Below are 17,975 nucleotides of genomic sequence, written 5' to 3' on the forward strand. Positions count from 1 at the left end.
CCTCACAACACCGCTCCCGGATGGGCTCGAACCACCAACCTTTCGGTTAACAGCCGACGGCGTTAACCATTGTGCAACGGAAGCCCAAAGATTAAATGTTCGTCAGGTATTGTGGAAAAACTTTGACTATTTACGTCACATCTGAGACTTCACAACACCGCTCCCGGATGGGCTCGAACCACAAACCTTTTGAATAACAGCTGAACGCTCTAACCTTTGCGCCACGGAAGCCCAAAAATTAAATGTTCGTCAGTTATTTTTAAAAAACTCTGAATTTTACGTTACATCTAAGACCTCACAACACAGCTCCCGGATGGGCTCGAACCACCAACCTTTCGGTTAACAGCCGACGGCGTTAACCATTGCGCAACGGAAGCCCAAAGATTAAATGTTCGTCAGGTATTGTGGAAAAACTTTGGATTTTTACGATACCTGTGAGATTTCACAACACCGCTCCCGGATGGGCTCGAACCACCAACCTTTCGGTTAACAGCCGACGGCGTTAACCATTGTGCAACGGAAGCCCAAAGATTAAATGTTCGTCAGGTATTGTGGAAAAACTTTGACTATTTACGTCACATCTGAGACTTCACAACACCGCTCCCGGATGGGCTCGAACCACAAACCTTTTGAATAACAGCTGAACGCTCTAACCTTTGCGCCACGGAAGCCCAAAAATTAAATGTTCGTCAGTTATTTTTAAAAAACTCTGAATTTTACGTTACATCTAAGACCTCACAACACAGCTCCCGGATGGGCTCGAACCACCAACCTTTCGGTTAACAGCCGACGGCGTTAACCATTGCGCAACGGAAGCCCAAAGATTAAATGTTCGTCAGGTATTGTGGAAAAACTTTGGATTTTTACGATACCTGTGAGATTTCACAACACCGCTCCCGGATGGGCTCGAACCACCAACCTTTCGGTTAACAGCCGACGGCGTTAACCATTGTGCAACGGAAGCCCAAAGATTAAATGTTCGTCAGGTATTGTGGAAAAACTTTGACTATTTACGTCACATCTGAGACTTCACAACACCGCTCCCGGATGGGCTCGAACCACAAACCTTTTGAATAACAGCTGAACGCTCTAACCTTTGCGCCACGGAAGCCCAAAAATTAAATGTTCGTCAGTTATTTTTAAAAAACTCTGAATTTTACGTCACATCTAAGACCTCACAACACAGCTCCCGGATGGGCTCGAACCACCAACCTTTCGGTTAACAGCCGACGGCGTTAACCATTGTGCAACGGAAGCCCAAAGATTAAATGTTCGTCAGGTATTGTGGAAAAACTTTGGATTTTTACGATACCTGTGAGATTTCACAACACCGCTACCGGGTGGGCTCGAACCACCAACCTTTCGGTTAACAGCCGACGGCGTTAACCATTGCGCAACGGAAGCCCAAAGATTAAATGTTCGTCAGGTATTGTGGAAAAACTTTGGATTTTTACGTTACCTGTGAGATTTCACAACACCGCTCCCGGGTGGGCTCGAACCACCAACCTTTTGGTTAACATCCGAACGCGCTAGACTTCGAGCCAAGGAAGCTCAGAAATGAAATGGTCGTCAGGTATTGTGGAAAAACTCTGACTTTTTACGTCACATCCGAGACTTAAAAACACCGCTCCCGGATGGGCTCGAACCACCAACCTTTCGGTTAACAGCCGACGGCGTTAACCATTGCGCAACGGAAGCCCAAAGATTAAATGTTCGTCAGGTATTGTGGAAAAACTTTGGATTTTTACGTTACATGTGAGATCTCACAACACCGCTCCCGGGTGGGCTCGAACCACCAACCTTTCGGTTAAGAGCCGACGGCGTTAACCATTGCGCAACGGAAGCCCAAAGATTAAATGTTCGTCAGGTATTGTGGAAAAACTTTGGATTTTTACGTTACCTGTGAGATTTCACAACACCGCTCCCGGGTGGGCTCGAACCACCAACCTTTTGGTTAACATCCGAACGCGCTAGACTTCGAGCCAAGGAAGCTCAGAAATGAAATGGTCGTCAGGTATTGTGGAAAAACTCTGACTTTTTACGTCACATCCGAGACTTCAAAACACCGCTCCCGGATGGGCTCGAACCACCAACCTTTCGGTTAACAGCCGACGGCGTTAACCATTGCGCAACGGAAGCCCAAAGATTAAATGTTCGTCAGGTATTGTGGAAAAACTTTGGATTTTTACGTTACATGTGAGATCTCACAACACCGCTCCCGGGTGGGCTCGAACCACCAACCTTTCGGTTAAGAGCCGACGGCGTTAACCATTGCGCAACGGAAGCCCAAAGATTAAATGTTCGTCAGGTATTGTGGAAAAACTTTGGATTTTTACGTTACCTGTGAGATTTCACAACACCGCTCCCGGGTGGGCTCGAACCACCAACCTTTTGGTTAACATCCGAACGCGCTAGACTTCGAGCCAAGGAAGCTCAGAAATGAAATGGTCGTCAGGTATTGTGGAAAAACTTTGGATTTTTACGTTACATGTGAGATCTCACAACACCGCTCCCGGGTGGGCTCGAACCACCAACCTTTCGGTTAACAGCCGACGGCGTTAACCATTGTGCAACGGAAGCCCAAAGATTAAATGTTCGTCAGGTATTGTGGAAAAACTTTGACTATTTACGTCACATCTGAGACTTCACAACACCGCTCCCGGGTGGGCTCGAACCACCAACCTTTCGGTTAAGAGCCGACGGCGTTAACCATTGCGCAACGGAAGCCCAAAGATTAAATGTTCGTCAGGTATTGTGGAAAAACTTTGGATTTTTACGTTACCTGTGAGATTTCACAACACCGCTCCCGGGTGGGCTCGAACCACCAACCTTTTGGTTAACATCCGAACGCGCTAGACTTCGAGCCAAGGAAGCTCAGAAATGAAATGGTCGTCAGGTATTGTGGAAAAACTCTGACTTTTTACATCACATCCGAGACTTCAAAACACCGCTCCCGGATGGGCTCGAACCACCAACCTTTCGGTTAACAGCCGACGGCGTTAACCATTGCGCAACGGAAGCCCAAAGATTAAATGTTCGTCAGGTATTGTGGAAAAACTTTGGATTTTTACGTTACATGTGAGATCTCACAACACCGCTCCCGGGTGGGCTCGAACCACCAACCTTTCGGTTAACAGCCGAACGCGCTAACCATTGCGCCACGGAAGCCCAAATATTAAATGTTCGTCAGGTATTGTGGAAAAACTTTGACTTTTTACGTCACATCTGAGACTTCACAACACCGCTCCCGGATGGGCTCGAACCACAAACCTTTTGAATAACAGCCGAACGCGCTAACCATTGCGCCACGGAAGCCCAAAGATTATATGTTCGTCAGGTATTGTGGAAAAACTTTGACTTTTTACGTCACATCTGAGACTTCACAACACCGCTCCCGGATGGGCTCGAACCACAAACCTTTTGAATAACAGCTGAACGCTCTAACCTTTGCGCCACGGAAGCCCAAAAATTAAATGTTCGTCAGCTATTTTTAAAAAACTCTGAATTTTACGTTACATCTAAGACCTCACAACACCGCTCCCGGATAGGCTCGAACCACCAACCTTTCGGTTAACAGCCGTCGGCGTTAACCATTGTGCAACGGAAGCCCAAAGATTAAATGTTCGTCAGGTATTGTGGAAAAACTTTGACTATTTACGTCACATCTGAGACTTCACAACACCGCTCCCGGATGGGCTCGAACCACAAACCTTTTGAATAACAGCTGAACGCTCTAACCTTTGCGCCACGGAAGCCCAAAAATTAAATGTTCGTCAGCTATTTTTAAAAAACTCTGAATTTTACGTTACATCTAAGACCTCACAACACCGCTCCCGGATGGGCTCGAACCACCAACCTTTCGGTTAACAGCCGTCGGCGTTAACCATTGTGCAACGGAAGCCCAAAGATTAAATGTTCGTCAGGTATTGTGGAAAAACTTTGACTATTTACGTCACATCTGAGACTTCACAACACCGCTCCCGGATGGGCTCGAACCACAAACCTTTTGAATAACAGCTGAACGCTCTAACCTTTGCGCCACGGAAGCCCAAAAATTAAATGTTCGTCAGCTATTTTTAAAAAACTCTGAATTTTACGTTACATCTAAGACCTCACAACACCGCTCCCGGATGGGCTCGAACCACCAACCTTTCGGTTAACAGCCGACGGCGTTAACCATTGTGCAACGGAAGCCCAAAGATTAAATGCTCGTCAGGTATTGTGGAAAAACTTTGACTATTTACGTCACATCTGAGACTTCACAACACCGCTCCCGGATGGGCTCGAACCACAAACCTTTTAAATAACAGCTGAACGCTCTAACCTTTGCGCCACGGAAGCCCAAAAATTAAATGTTCGTCAGTTATTTTTAAAAAACTCTGAATTTTACGTTACATCTAAGACCTCACAACACAGCTCCCGGATGGGCTCGAACCACCAACCTTTCGGTTAACAGCCGACGGCGTTAACCATTGCGCAACGGAAGCCCAAAGATTAAATGTTCGTCAGGTATTGTGGAAAAACTTTGGATTTTTACGTTACCTGTGAGATTTCACAACACCGCTCCCGGGTGGGCTCGAACCACCAACCTTTTGGTTAACATCCGAACGCGCTAGACTTCGAGCCAAGGAAGCTCAGAAATGAAATGGTCGTCAGGTATTGTGGAAAAACTCTGACTTTTTACGTCACATCCCAGACTTCAAAACACCGCTCCCGGATGGGCTCGAACCACCAACCTTTCGGTTAACAGCCGAACGCGCTAACCATTGCGCCACGGAAGCCCAAATATTAAATGTTCGTCAGGTATTGTGGAAAAACTTTGACTTTTTACGTCACATCTGAGACTTCACAACACCGCTCCCGGATGGGCTCGAACCACAAACCTTTTGAATAACAGCTGAACGCTCTAACCATTGCGCCACGGAAGACCAAAAATTAAATGTTCGTCAGTTATTTTTAAAAAACTCAGAATTTTACGTTACATCTAAGACCTCACAACACCGCTCCCGGATGGGCTCGAACCACCAACCTTTCGGTTAACAGCCGTCGGCGTTAACCATTGTGCAACGGAAGCCCAAAGATTAAATGTTCGTCAGGTATTGTGGAAAAACTTTGACTATTTACGTCACATCTGAGACTTCACAACACCGCTCCCGGATGGGCTCGAACCACAAACCTTTTGAATAACAGCTGAACGCTCTAACCTTTGCGCCACGGAAGCCCAAAAATTAAATGTTCGTCAGCTATTTTTAAAAAACTCTGAATTTTACGTTACATCTAAGACCTCACAACACAGCTCCCGGATGGGCTCGAACCACCAACCTTTCGGTTAACAGCCGACGGCGTTAACCATTGCGCAACGGAAGCCCAAAGATTAAATGTTCGTCAGGTATTGTGGAAAAACTTTGGATTTTTACGTTACCTGTGAGATTTCACAACACCGCTCCCGGGTGGGCTCGAACCACCAACCTTTTGGTTAACATCCGAACGCGCTAGACTTCGAGCCAAGGAAGCTCAGAAATGAAATGGTCGTCAGGTATTGTGGAAAAACTCTGACTTTTTACGTCACATCCGAGACTTCAAAACACCGCTCCCGGATGGGCTCGAACCACCAACCTTTCGGTTAACAGCCGAACGCGCTAACCATTGCGCCACGGAAGCCCAAATATTAAATGTTCGTCAGGTATTGTGGAAAAACTTTGACTTTTTACGTCACATCTGAGACTTCACAACACCGCTCCCGGATGGGCTCGAACCACAAACCTTTTGAATAACAGCTGAACGCTCTAACCATTGCGCCACGGAAGACCAAAAATTAAATGTTCGTCAGTTATTTTTAAAAAACTCAGAATTTTACGTTACATCTAAGACCTCACAACACCGCTCCCGGATGGGCTCGAACCACCAACCTTTCGGTTAACAGCCGTCGGCGTTAACCATTGTGCAACGGAAGCCCAAAGATTAAATGTTCGTCAGGTATTGTGGAAAAACTTTGACTATTTACGTCACATCTGAGACTTCACAACACCGCTCCCGGATGGGCTCGAACCACAAACCTTTTGAATAACAGCTGAACGCTCTAACCTTTGGGCCACGGAAGCCCAAAAATTAAATGTTCGTCAGCTATTTTTAAAAAACTCTGAATTTTACGTTACATCTAAGACCTCACAACACCGCTCCCGGATAGGCTCGAACCACCAACCTTTCGGTTAACAGCCGTCGGCGTTAACCATTGTGCAACGGAAGCCCAAAGATTAAATGTTCGTCAGGTATTGTGGAAAAACTTTGACTATTTACGTCACATCTGAGACTTCACAACACCGCTCCCGGATGGGCTCGAACCACAAACCTTTTGAATAACAGCTGAACGCTCTAACCTTTGCGCCACGGAAGCCCAAAAATTAAATGTTCGTCAGCTATTTTTAAAAAACTCTGAATTTTACGTTACATCTAAGACCTCACAACACCGCTCCCGGATGGGCTCGAACCACAAACCTTTTGAATAACAGCTGAACGCTCTAACCATTGCGCCACGGAAGACCAAAAATTAAATGTTCGTCAGTTATTTTTAAAAAACTCAGAATTTTACGTTACATCTAAGACCTCACAACACCGCTCCCGGATGGGCTCGAACCACCAACCTTTCGGTTAACAGCCGTCGGCGTTAACCATTGTGCAACGGAAGCCCAAAGATTAAATGTTCGTCAGGTATTGTGGAAAAACTTTGACTATTTACGTCACATCTGAGACTTCACAACACCGCTCCCGGATGGGCTCGAACCACAAACCTTTTGAATAACAGCTGAACGCTCTAACCTTTGCGCCACGGAAGCCCAAAAATTAAATGTTCGTCAGCTATTTTTAAAAAACTCTGAATTTTACGTTACATCTAAGACCTCACAACACCGCTCCCGGATAGGCTCGAACCACCAACCTTTCGGTTAACAGCCGTCGGCGTTAACCATTGTGCAACGGAAGCCCAAAGATTAAATGTTCGTCAGGTATTGTGGAAAAACTTTGACTATTTACGTCACATCTGAGACTTCACAACACCGCTCCCGGATGGGCTCGAACCACAAACCTTTTGAATAACAGCTGAACGCTCTAACCTTTGCGCCACGGAAGCCCAAAAATTAAATGTTCGTCAGCTATTTTTAAAAAACTCTGAATTTTACGTTACATCTAAGACCTCACAACACCGCTCCCGGATGGGCTCGAACCACCAACCTTTCGGTTAACAGCCGTCGGCGTTAACCATTGTGCAACGGAAGCCCAAAGATTAAATGTTCGTCAGGTATTGTGGAAAAACTTTGACTATTTACGTCACATCTGAGACTTCACAACACCGCTCCCGGATGGGCTCGAACCACAAACCTTTTGAATAACAGCTGAACGCTCTAACCTTTGCGCCACGGAAGCCCAAAAATTAAATGTTCGTCAGCTATTTTTAAAAAACTCTGAATTTTACGTTACATCTAAGACCTCACAACACCGCTCCCGGATGGGCTCGAACCACCAACCTTTCGGTTAACAGCCGACGGCGTTAACCATTGTGCAACGGAAGCCCAAAGATTAAATGTTCGTCAGGTATTGTGGAAAAACTTTGACTATTTACGTCACATCTGAGACTTCACAACACCGCTCCCGGATGGGCTCGAACCACAAACCTTTTGAATAACAGCTGAACGCTCTAACCTTTGCGCCACGGAAGCCCAAAAATTAAATGTTCGTCAGTTATTTTTAGCAAACTCTGAATTTTACGTTACATCTAAGACCTCACAACACAGCTCCCGGATGGGCTCGAACCACCAACCTTTCGGTTAACAGCCGACGGCGTTAACCATTGCGCAACGGAAGCCCAAAGATTAAATGTTCGTCAGGTATTGTGGAAAAACTTTGGATTTTTACGTTACCTGTGAGATTTCACAACACCGCTCCCGGGTGGGCTCGAACCACCAACCTTTTGGTTAACATCCGAACGCGCTAGACTTCGAGCCAAGGAAGCTCAGAAATGAAATGGTCGTCAGGTATTGTGGAAAAACTCTGACTTTTTACGTCACATCCGAGACTTCAAAACACCGCTCCCGGATGGGCTCGAACCACCAACCTTTCGGTTAACAGCCGAACGCGCTAACCATTGCGCCACGGAAGCCCAAATATTAAATGTTCGTCAGGTATTGTGGAAAAACTTTGACTTTTTACGTCACATCTGAGACTTCACAACACCGCTCCCGGATGGGCTCGAACCACAAACCTTTTGAATAACAGCTGAACGCTCTAACCATTGCGCCACGGAAGCCCAAAAATTAAATGTTCGTCAGCTATTTTTAAAAAACTCTGAATTTTACGTTACATCTAAGACCTCACAACACCGCTCCCGGATGGGCTCGAACCACCAACCTTTCGGTTAACAGCCGACGGCGTTAACCATTGTGCAACGGAAGCCCAAAGATTAAATGTTCGTCAGGTATTGTGGAAAAACTTTGACTATTTACGTCACATCTGAGACTTCACAACACCGCTCCCGGATGGGCTCGAACCACAAACCTTTTGAATAACAGCTGAACGCTCTAACCTTTGCGCCACGGAAGCCCAAAAATTAAATGTTCGTCAGTTATTTTTAACAAACTCTGAATTTTACGTTACATCTAAGACCTCACAACACAGCTCCCGGATGGGCTCGAACCACCAACCTTTCGGTTAACAGCCGACGGCGTTAACCATTGCGCAACGGAAGCCCAAAGATTAAATGTTCGTCAGGTATTGTGGAAAAACTTTGGATTTTTACGTTACCTGTGAGATTTCACAACACCGCTCCCGGGTGGGCTCGAACCACCAACCTTTTGGTTAACATCCGAACGCGCTAGACTTCGAGCCAAGGAAGCTCAGAAATGAAATGGTCGTCAGGTATTGTGGAAAAACTCTGACTTTTTACGTCACATCCGAGACTTCAAAACACCGCTCCCGGATGGGCTCGAACCACCAACCTTTCGGTTAACAGCCGAACGCGCTAACCATTGCGCCACGGAAGCCCAAATATTAAATGTTCGTCAGGTATTGTGGAAAAACTTTGACTTTTTACGTCACATCTGAGACTTCACAACACCGCTCCCGGATGGGCTCGAACCACAAACCTTTTGAATAACAGCTGAACGCTCTAACCATTGCGCCACGGAAGACCAAAAATTAAATGTTCGTCAGTTATTTTTAAAAAACTCAGAATTTTACGTTACATCTAAGACCTCACAACACCGCTCCCGGATGGGCTCGAACCACCAACCTTTCGGTTAACAGCCGACGGCGTTAACCATTGCGCAACGGAAGCCCAAAGATTAAATGTTCGTCAGGTATTGTGGAAAAACTTTGGATTTTTACGTTACATGTGAGATCTCACAACACCGCTCCCGGGTGGGCTCGAACCGCCAACCTTTCGGTTAACAGCCGAACGCGCTAACCATTGCGCCACGGAAGCCCAAAGATTAAATGTTCGTCAGGTATTGTGGAAAAACTTTGACTTTTTACGTCACATCTGAGACTTCACAACACCGCTCCCGGATGGGCTCGAACCACAAACCTTTTGAATAACAGCTGAACGCTCTAACCATTGCGCCACGGAAGACCAAAAATTAAATGTTCGTCAGTTATTTTTAAAAAACTCAGAATTTTACGTTACATCTAAGACCTCACAACACCGCTCCCGGATGGGCTCGAACCACCAACCTTTCGGTTAACAGCCGACGGCGTTAACCATTGTGCAACGGAAGCCCAAAGATTAAATGTTCGTCAGGTATTGTGGAAAAACTTTGACTATTTACGTCACATCTGAGACTTCACAACACCGCTCCCGGATGGGCTCGAACCACAAACCTTTTGAATAACAGCTGAACGCTCTAACCTTTGCGCCACGGAAGCCAAAAAATTAAATGTTCGTCAGCTATTTTTAAAAAACTCTGAATTTTACGTTACATCTAAGACCTCACAACACCGCTCCCGGATAGGCTCGAACCACCAACCTTTCGGTTAACAGCCGACGACGTTAACCATTGTGCAACGGAAGCCCAAAGATTAAATGTTCGTCAGGTATTGTGGAAAAACTTTGACTATTTACGTCACATCTGAGACTTCACAACACCGCTCCCGGATGGGCTCGAACCACAAACCTTTTGAATAACAGCTGAACGCTCTAACCTTTGCGCCACGGAAGCCCAAAAATTAAATGTTCGTCAGTTATTTTTAACAAACTCTGAATTTTACGTTACATCTAAGACCTCACAACACAGCTCCCGGATGGGCTCGAACCACCAACCTTTCGGTTAACAGCCGACGGCGTTAACCATTGCGCAACGGAAGCCCAAAGATTAAATGTTCGTCAGGTATTGTGGAAAAACTTTGGATTTTTACGTTACCTGTGAGATTTCACAACACCGCTCCCGGGTGGGCTCGAACCACCAACCTTTTGGTTAACATCCGAACGCGCTAGACTTCGAGCCAAGGAATCTCAGAAATGAAATGGTCGTCAGGTATTGTGGAAAAACTCTGACTTTTTACGTCACATCCGAGACTTCAAAACACCGCTCCCGGATGGGCTCGAACCACCAACCTTTCGGTTAACAGCCGAACGCGCTAACCATTGCGCCACGGAAGCCCAAATATTAAATGTTCGTCAGGTATTGTGGAAAAACTTTGACTTTTTACGTCACATCTGAGACTTCACAACACCGCTCCCGGATGGGCTCGAACCACAAACCTTTTGAATAACAGCTGAACGCTCTAACCATTGCGCCACGGAAGACCAAAAATTAAATGTTCGTCAGTTATTTTTAAAAAACTCAGAATTTTACGTTACATCTAAGACCTCACAACACCGCTCCCGGATGGGCTCGAACCACCAACCTTTCGGTTAACAGCCGACGGCGTTAACCATTGCGCAACGGAAGCCCAAAGATTAAATGTTCGTCAGGTATTGTGGAAAAACTTTGGATTTTTACGTTACATGTGAGATCTCACAACACCGCTCCCGGGTGGGCTCGAACCGCCAACCTTTCGGTTAACAGCCGACGGCGCTAACCATTGCGCCACGGAAGCCCAAAGATTAAATGTTCGTCAGGTATTGTGGAAAAACTTTGACTTTTTACGTCACATCTGAGACTTCACAACACCGCTCCCGGATGGGCTCGAACCACAAACCTTTTGAATAACAGCTGAACGCTCTAACCATTGCGCCACGGAAGACCAAAAATTAAATGTTCGTCAGTTATTTTTAAAAAACTCAGAATTTTACGTTACATCTAAGACCTCACAACACCGCTCCCGGATGGGCTCGAACCACCAACCTTTCGGTTAACAGCCGACGGCGTTAACCATTGTGCAACGGAAGCCCAAAGATTAAATGTTCGTCAGGTATTGTGGAAAAACTTTGACTATTTACGTCACATCTGAGACTTCACAACACCGCTCCCGGATGGGCTCGAACCACAAACCTTTTGAATAACAGCTGAACGCTCTAACCTTTGCGCCACGGAAGCCAAAAAATTAAATGTTCGTCAGCTATTTTTAAAAAACTCTGAATTTTACGTTACATCTAAGACCTCACAACACCGCTCCCGGATGGGCTCGAACCACCAACCTTTCGGTTAACAGCCGACGGCGTTAACCATTGTGCAACGGAAGCCCAAAGATTAAATGTTCGTCAGGTATTGTGGAAAAACTTTGACTATTTACGTCACATCTGAGACTTCACAACACCGCTCCCGGATGGGCTCGAACCACAAACCTTTTAAATAACAGCTGAACGCTCTAACCTTTGCGCCACGGAAGCCCAAAAATTAAATGTTCGTCAGTTATTTTTAAAAAACTCTGAATTTTACGTTACATCTAAGACCTCACAACACAGCTCCCGGATGGGCTCGAACCACCAACCTTTCGGTTAACAGCCGACGGCGTTAACCATTGCGCAACGGAAGCCCAAAGATTAAATGTTCGTCAGGTATTGTGGAAAAACTTTGGATTTTTACGTTACCTGTGAGATTTCACAACACCGCTCCCGGGTGGGCTCGAACCACCAACCTTTTGGTTAACATCCGAACGCGCTAGACTTCGAGCCAAGGAAGCTCAGAAATGAAATGGTCGTCAGGTATTGTGGAAAAACTCTGACTTTTTACGTCACATCCGAGACTTCAAAACACCGCTCCCGGATGGGCTCGAACCACCAACCTTTCGGTTAACAGCCGAACGCGCTAACCATTGCGCCACGGAAGCCCAAATATTAAATGTTCGTCAGGTATTGTGGAAAAACTTTGACTTTTTACGTCACATCTGAGACTTCACAACACCGCTCCCGGATGGGCTCGAACCACAAACCTTTTGAATAACAGCTGAACGCTCTAACCATTGCGCCACGGAAGACCAAAAATTAAATGTTCGTCAGTTATTTTTAAAAAACTCAGAATTTTACGTTACATCTAAGACCTCACAACACCGCTCCCGGATGGGCTCGAACCACCAACCTTTCGGTTAACAGCCGTCGGCGTTAACCATTGTGCAACGGAAGCCCAAAGATTAAATGTTCGTCAGGTATTGTGGAAAAACTTTGACTATTTACGTCACATCTGAGACTTCACAACACCGCTCCCGGATGGGCTCGAACCACAAACCTTTTGAATAACAGCTGAACGCTCTAACCTTTGCGCCACGGAAGCCCAAAAATTAAATGTTCGTCAGCTATTTTTAAAAAACTCTGAATTTTACGTTACATCTAAGACCTCACAACACCGCTCCCGGATAGGCTCGAACCACCAACCTTTCGGTTAACAGCCGTCGGCGTTAACCATTGTGCAACGGAAGCCCAAAGATTAAATGTTCGTCAGGTATTGTGGAAAAACTTTGACTATTTACGTCACATCTGAGACTTCACAACACCGCTCCCGGATGGGCTCGAACCACAAACCTTTTGAATAACAGCTGAACGCTCTAACCTTTGCGCCACGGAAGCCCAAAAATTAAATGTTCGTCAGCTATTTTTAAAAAACTCTGAATTTTACGTTACATCTAAGACCTCACAACACCGCTCCCGGATGGGCTCGAACCACCAACCTTTCGGTTAACAGCCGTCGGCGTTAACCATTGTGCAACGGAAGCCCAAAGATTAAATGTTCGTCAGGTATTGTGGAAAAACTTTGACTATTTACGTCACATCTGAGACTTCACAACACCGCTCCCGGATGGGCTCGAACCACAAACCTTTTGAATAACAGCTGAACGCTCTAACCTTTGCGCCACGGAAGCCCAAAAATTAAATGTTCGTCAGCTATTTTTAAAAAACTCTGAATTTTACGTTACATCTAAGACCTCACAACACCGCTCCCGGATGGGCTCGAACCACCAACCTTTCGGTTAACAGCCGACGGCGTTAACCATTGTGCAACGGAAGCCCAAAGATTAAATGTTCGTCAGGTATTGTGGAAAAACTTTGACTATTTACGTCACATCTGAGACTTCACAACACCGCTCCCGGATGGGCTCGAACCACAAACCTTTTGAATAACAGCTGAACGCTCTAACCTTTGCGCCACGGAAGCCCAAAAATTAAATGTTCGTCAGTTATTTTTAACAAACTCTGAATTTTACGTTACATCTAAGACCTCACAACACAGCTCCCGGATGGGCTCGAACCACCAACCTTTCGGTTAACAGCCGACGGCGTTAACCATTGCGCAACGGAAGCCCAAAGATTAAATGTTCGTCAGGTATTGTGGAAAAACTTTGGATTTTTACGTTACCTGTGAGATTTCACAACACCGCTCCCGGGTGGGCTCGAACCACCAACCTTTTGGTTAACATCCGAACGCGCTAGACTTCGAGCCAAGGAAGATCAGAAATGAAATGGTCGTCAGGTATTGTGGAAAAACTCTGACTTTTTACGTCACATCCGAGACTTCAAAACACCGCTCCCGGATGGGCTCGAACCACCAACCTTTCGGTTAACAGCCGAACGCGCTAACCATTGCGCCACGGAAGCCCAAATATTAAATGTTCGTCAGGTATTGTGGAAAAACTTTGACTTTTTACGTCACATCTGAGACTTCACAACACCGCTCCCGGATGGGCTCGAACCACAAACCTTTTGAATAACAGCTGAACGCTCTAACCATTGCGCCACGGAAGACCAAAAATTAAATGTTCGTCAGTTATTTTTAAAAAACTCAGAATTTTACGTTACATCTAAGACCTCACAACACCGCTCCCGGATGGGCTCGAACCACCAACCTTTCGGTTAACAGCCGACGGCGTTAACCATTGCGCAACGGAAGCCCAAAGATTAAATGTTCGTCAGGTATTGTGGAAAAACTTTGGATTTTTACGTTACATGTGAGATCTCACAACACCGCTCCCGGGTGGGCTCGAACCGCCAACCTTTCGGTTAACAGCCGAACGCGCTAACCATTGCGCCACGGAAGCCCAAAGATTAAATGTTCGTCAGGTATTGTGGAAAAACTTTGACTTTTTACGTCACATCTGAGACTTCACAACACCGCTCCCGGATGGGCTCGAACCACAAACCTTTTGAATAACAGCTGAACGCTCTAACCATTGCGCCACGGAAGACCAAAAATTAAATGTTCGTCAGTTATTTTTAAAAAACTCAGAATTTTACGTTACATCTAAGACCTCACAACACCGCTCCCGGATGGGCTCGAACCACCAACCTTTCGGTTAACAGCCGACGGCGTTAACCATTGTGCAACGGAAGCCCAAAGATTAAATGTTCGTCAGGTATTGTGGAAAAACTTTGACTATTTACGTCACATCTGAGACTTCACAACACCGCTCCCGGATGGGCTCGAACCACAAACCTTTTGAATAACAGCTGAACGCTCTAACCTTTGCGCCACGGAAGCCAAAAAATTAAATGTTCGTCAGTTATTTTTAAAAAACTCTGAATTTTACGTTACATCTAAGACCTCACAACACAGCTCCCGGATGGGCTCGAACCACCAACCTTTCGGTTAACAGCCGACGGCGTTAACCATTGCGCAACGGAAGCCCAAAGATTAAATGTTCGTCAGGTATTGTGGAAAAACTTTGGATTTTTACGTTACCTGTGAGATTTCACAACACCGCTCCCGGGTGGGCTCGAACCACCAACCTTTCGGTTAACAGCCGAACGCGCTAACCATTGCGCCACGGAAGCCAAAAAATTAAATGTTCGTCAGGTATTGTGGAAAAACTTCGACTTTTTACGTCACATCTGAGACCTCACAACACCGCTCCCGGATGGGCTCGAACCACCAACCTTTCGGTTAACAGCCGAACGCGCTAACCATTGCGCCACGGAAGCCCAAAAATTAAATGGTCGTCGGGTATCGTGGAAACACTTTGGCTTTTTACGTTTCATGTGAGAGCTCACAACACCGCTCCCGGGTGGGCTCGAACCACCAACCTTTCGGTTAACAGCCGAACGCGCTAACCATTGCGCCACGGAAGCCCAAAGATTAAATGTTCGTCAGGTATTGTGGAAAAACTTTGGATTTTTACGTTACCTGTGAGATTTCACAACACCGCTCCCGGGTGGGCTCGAACCACCAACCTTTCGGTTAACAGCCGACGGCGTTAACCATTGCGCAACGGAAGGCCAAAGATTAAATGTTCGTCAGGTATTGTGGAAAAACTTTGGATTTTTACGTTACCTGTGAGATTTCACAACACCGCTCCCGGGTGGGCTCGAACCACCAACCTTTTGGTTAACATCCGAACGCGCTAACCTTCGAGCCAAGGAAGCTCAGAAATGAAATGGTCGTCAAGTATTGTGGAAAAACTCTGACTTTTTACGTCACATCCGAGACTTTAAAACACCGCTCCCGGATGGGCTCGAACCACCAACCTTTTGGTTAACAGCCGACGGCGTTAACCATTGCGCAACGGAAGCCCAAAGATTAAATGTTCGTCAGGTATTGTGGAAAAACTTTGACTTTTTACGTCACATCTGAGACTTCACAACACCACTCCCGGATGGGCTCGAACCACAAACCTTTTGATTAACAGCTGAACGCTCTAACCATTGCGCCACGAAAGCCCAAAAATTAAATGTTCGTCAGTTATTTTTAAAAAACTCTGAATTTTACGTTACATCTAAGACGTCACAACACCGCTCCCGAATGGGCTCGAACCACCAAACCTTTCGGTTAACAGCCGACGGCGTTAACCATTGCGCAACGGAAGCCCAAAGATTAAATGTTCGTCAGGTATTGTGGAAAAACTTTGACTATTTACGTCACATCTGAGACTTCACAACACCGCTCCCGGATGGGCTCGAACCACAAACCTTTTGAATAACAGCTGAACGCTCTAACCTTTGCGCCACGGAAGCCAAAAAATTAAATGTTCGTCAGTTATTTTTAAAAAACTCTGAATTTTACGTTACATCTAAGACCTCACAACACAGCTCCCGGATGGGCTCGAACCACCAACCTTTCGGTTAACAGCCGACGGCGTTAACCATTGCGCAACGGAAGCCCAAAGATTAAATGTTCGTCAGGTATTGTGGAAAAACTTTGGATTTTTACGTTACCTGTGAGATTTCACAACACCGCTCCCGGGTGGGCTCGAACCACCAACCTTTCGGTTAACAGCCGAACGCGCTAACCATTGCGCCACGGAAGCCAAAAAATTAAATGTTCGTCAGGTATTGTGGAAAAACTTCGACTTTTTACGTCACATCTGAGACCTCACAACACCGCTCCCGGATGGGCTCGAACCACCAACCTTTTGGTTAACAGCCGAACGCGCTAACCATTGCGCCACGGAAGCCCAAAAATTAAATGGTCGTCGGGTATCGTGGAAACACTTTGGCTTTTTACGTTTCATGTGAGAGCTCACAACACCGCTCCCGGGTGGGCTCGAACCACCAACCTTTCGGTTAACAGCCGAACGCGCTAACCATTGCGCCACGGAAGCCCAAAGATTAAATGTTCGTCAGGTATTGTGGAAAAACTTTGGCTTTTTACGTTACATTTGAGACTTCACAACGCGGCTCCCGGGTGGGCTCGAACCACCAACCTTTCGGTTAACATCCGAACGCGCTAACCTTCGAGCCAAGGAAGCTCAGAAATGAAATGGACGTCAGGTATCGTGGAAAAGATCTGACTTTTTACGTCACATCTGAGACTTCACAACACCGCTCCCGGATGGGCTCGAACCACAAACCTTTTGAATAACAGCTAAACGCGCTAACCATTGCGCCACGAAAGCCCAAAAATTAAATGTTCGTCAGTTATTTTTAAAAAACTCTGAATTTTACGTTACATCTAAGACCTCACAACACCGCTCCCGGATGGGCTCGAACCACCAACCTTTCGGTTAACACCCGACGGCGTTAACCATTGCGCAACGGAAGCCCAAAGATTAAATGTTCGTCAGGTATTGTGGAAAAACTTTGGATTTTTACGTTACCTGTGAGATTTCACAACACCGCTCCCGGGTGGGCTCGAACCACCAACCTTTCGGTTAACAGCCGACGGCGTTAACCATTGCGCAACGGAAGGCCAAAGATTAAATGTTCGTCAGGTATTGTGGAAAAACTTTGGATTTTTACGTTACCTGTGAGATTTCACAACACCGCTCCCGGGTGGGCTCGAACCACCAACCTTTTGGTTAACATCCGAACGCGCTAACCTTCGAGCCAAGGAAGCTCAGAAATGAAATGGTCGTCAAGTATTGTGGAAAAACTCTGACTTTTTACGTCACATCCGAGACTTTAAAACACCGCTCCCGGATGGGCTCGAACCACCAACCTTTTGGTTAACAGCCGACGGCGTTAACCATTGCGCAACGGAAGCCCAAAGATTAAATGTTCGTCAGGTATTGTGGAAAAACTTTGACTTTTTACGTCACATCTGAGACTTCACAACACCACTCCCGGATGGGCTCGAACCACAAACCTTTTGATTAACAGCTGAACGCTCTAACCATTGCGCCAC

At 46.1% G+C, this 17,975-nt stretch overlaps 8 non-coding genes across 8 annotated transcripts; all 8 read right to left on the reverse strand.

Moving 5' to 3' along the window:
• Positions 1-1,772: 1,772 nt before the first annotated feature.
• TRNAK-CUU (transfer RNA lysine (anticodon CUU)) lies at positions 1,773-1,845 on the reverse strand. Its single transcript has one exon. It is a non-coding gene; the product is annotated as a tRNA-Lys (tRNA).
• Positions 1,846-2,213: 368 nt separating this feature from the next.
• Positions 2,214-2,286, reverse strand: TRNAK-CUU (transfer RNA lysine (anticodon CUU)). Its single transcript has one exon. It is a non-coding gene; the product is annotated as a tRNA-Lys (tRNA).
• Positions 2,287-2,654: 368 nt separating this feature from the next.
• TRNAK-CUU (transfer RNA lysine (anticodon CUU)) lies at positions 2,655-2,727 on the reverse strand. The gene has a single exon. It is a non-coding gene; the product is annotated as a tRNA-Lys (tRNA).
• Positions 2,728-3,095: 368 nt separating this feature from the next.
• Positions 3,096-3,168, reverse strand: TRNAN-GUU (transfer RNA asparagine (anticodon GUU)). Its single transcript has one exon. It is a non-coding gene; the product is annotated as a tRNA-Asn (tRNA).
• Positions 3,169-15,117: 11,949 nt separating this feature from the next.
• Positions 15,118-15,190, reverse strand: TRNAN-GUU (transfer RNA asparagine (anticodon GUU)). Its single transcript has one exon. It is a non-coding gene; the product is annotated as a tRNA-Asn (tRNA).
• A 221-nt stretch (positions 15,191-15,411) lies between these two features.
• Positions 15,412-15,484, reverse strand: TRNAN-GUU (transfer RNA asparagine (anticodon GUU)). The gene has a single exon. It is a non-coding gene; the product is annotated as a tRNA-Asn (tRNA).
• A 1,102-nt stretch (positions 15,485-16,586) lies between these two features.
• On the reverse strand, positions 16,587-16,659 carry TRNAN-GUU (transfer RNA asparagine (anticodon GUU)). Its single transcript has one exon. It is a non-coding gene; the product is annotated as a tRNA-Asn (tRNA).
• Positions 16,660-16,880: 221 nt separating this feature from the next.
• On the reverse strand, positions 16,881-16,953 carry TRNAN-GUU (transfer RNA asparagine (anticodon GUU)). Its single transcript has one exon. It is a non-coding gene; the product is annotated as a tRNA-Asn (tRNA).
• Positions 16,954-17,975: the final 1,022 nt, after the last annotated feature.

The sequence above is a fragment of the Phalangium opilio genome, unplaced genomic scaffold (assembly GCF_054372755.1).
Source record: "Phalangium opilio isolate 3A_F unplaced genomic scaffold, DU_Popi_V2 ptg000352l_1, whole genome shotgun sequence".
In the NCBI taxonomy this organism is placed as follows: domain Eukaryota; kingdom Metazoa; phylum Arthropoda; class Arachnida; order Opiliones; family Phalangiidae; genus Phalangium; species Phalangium opilio.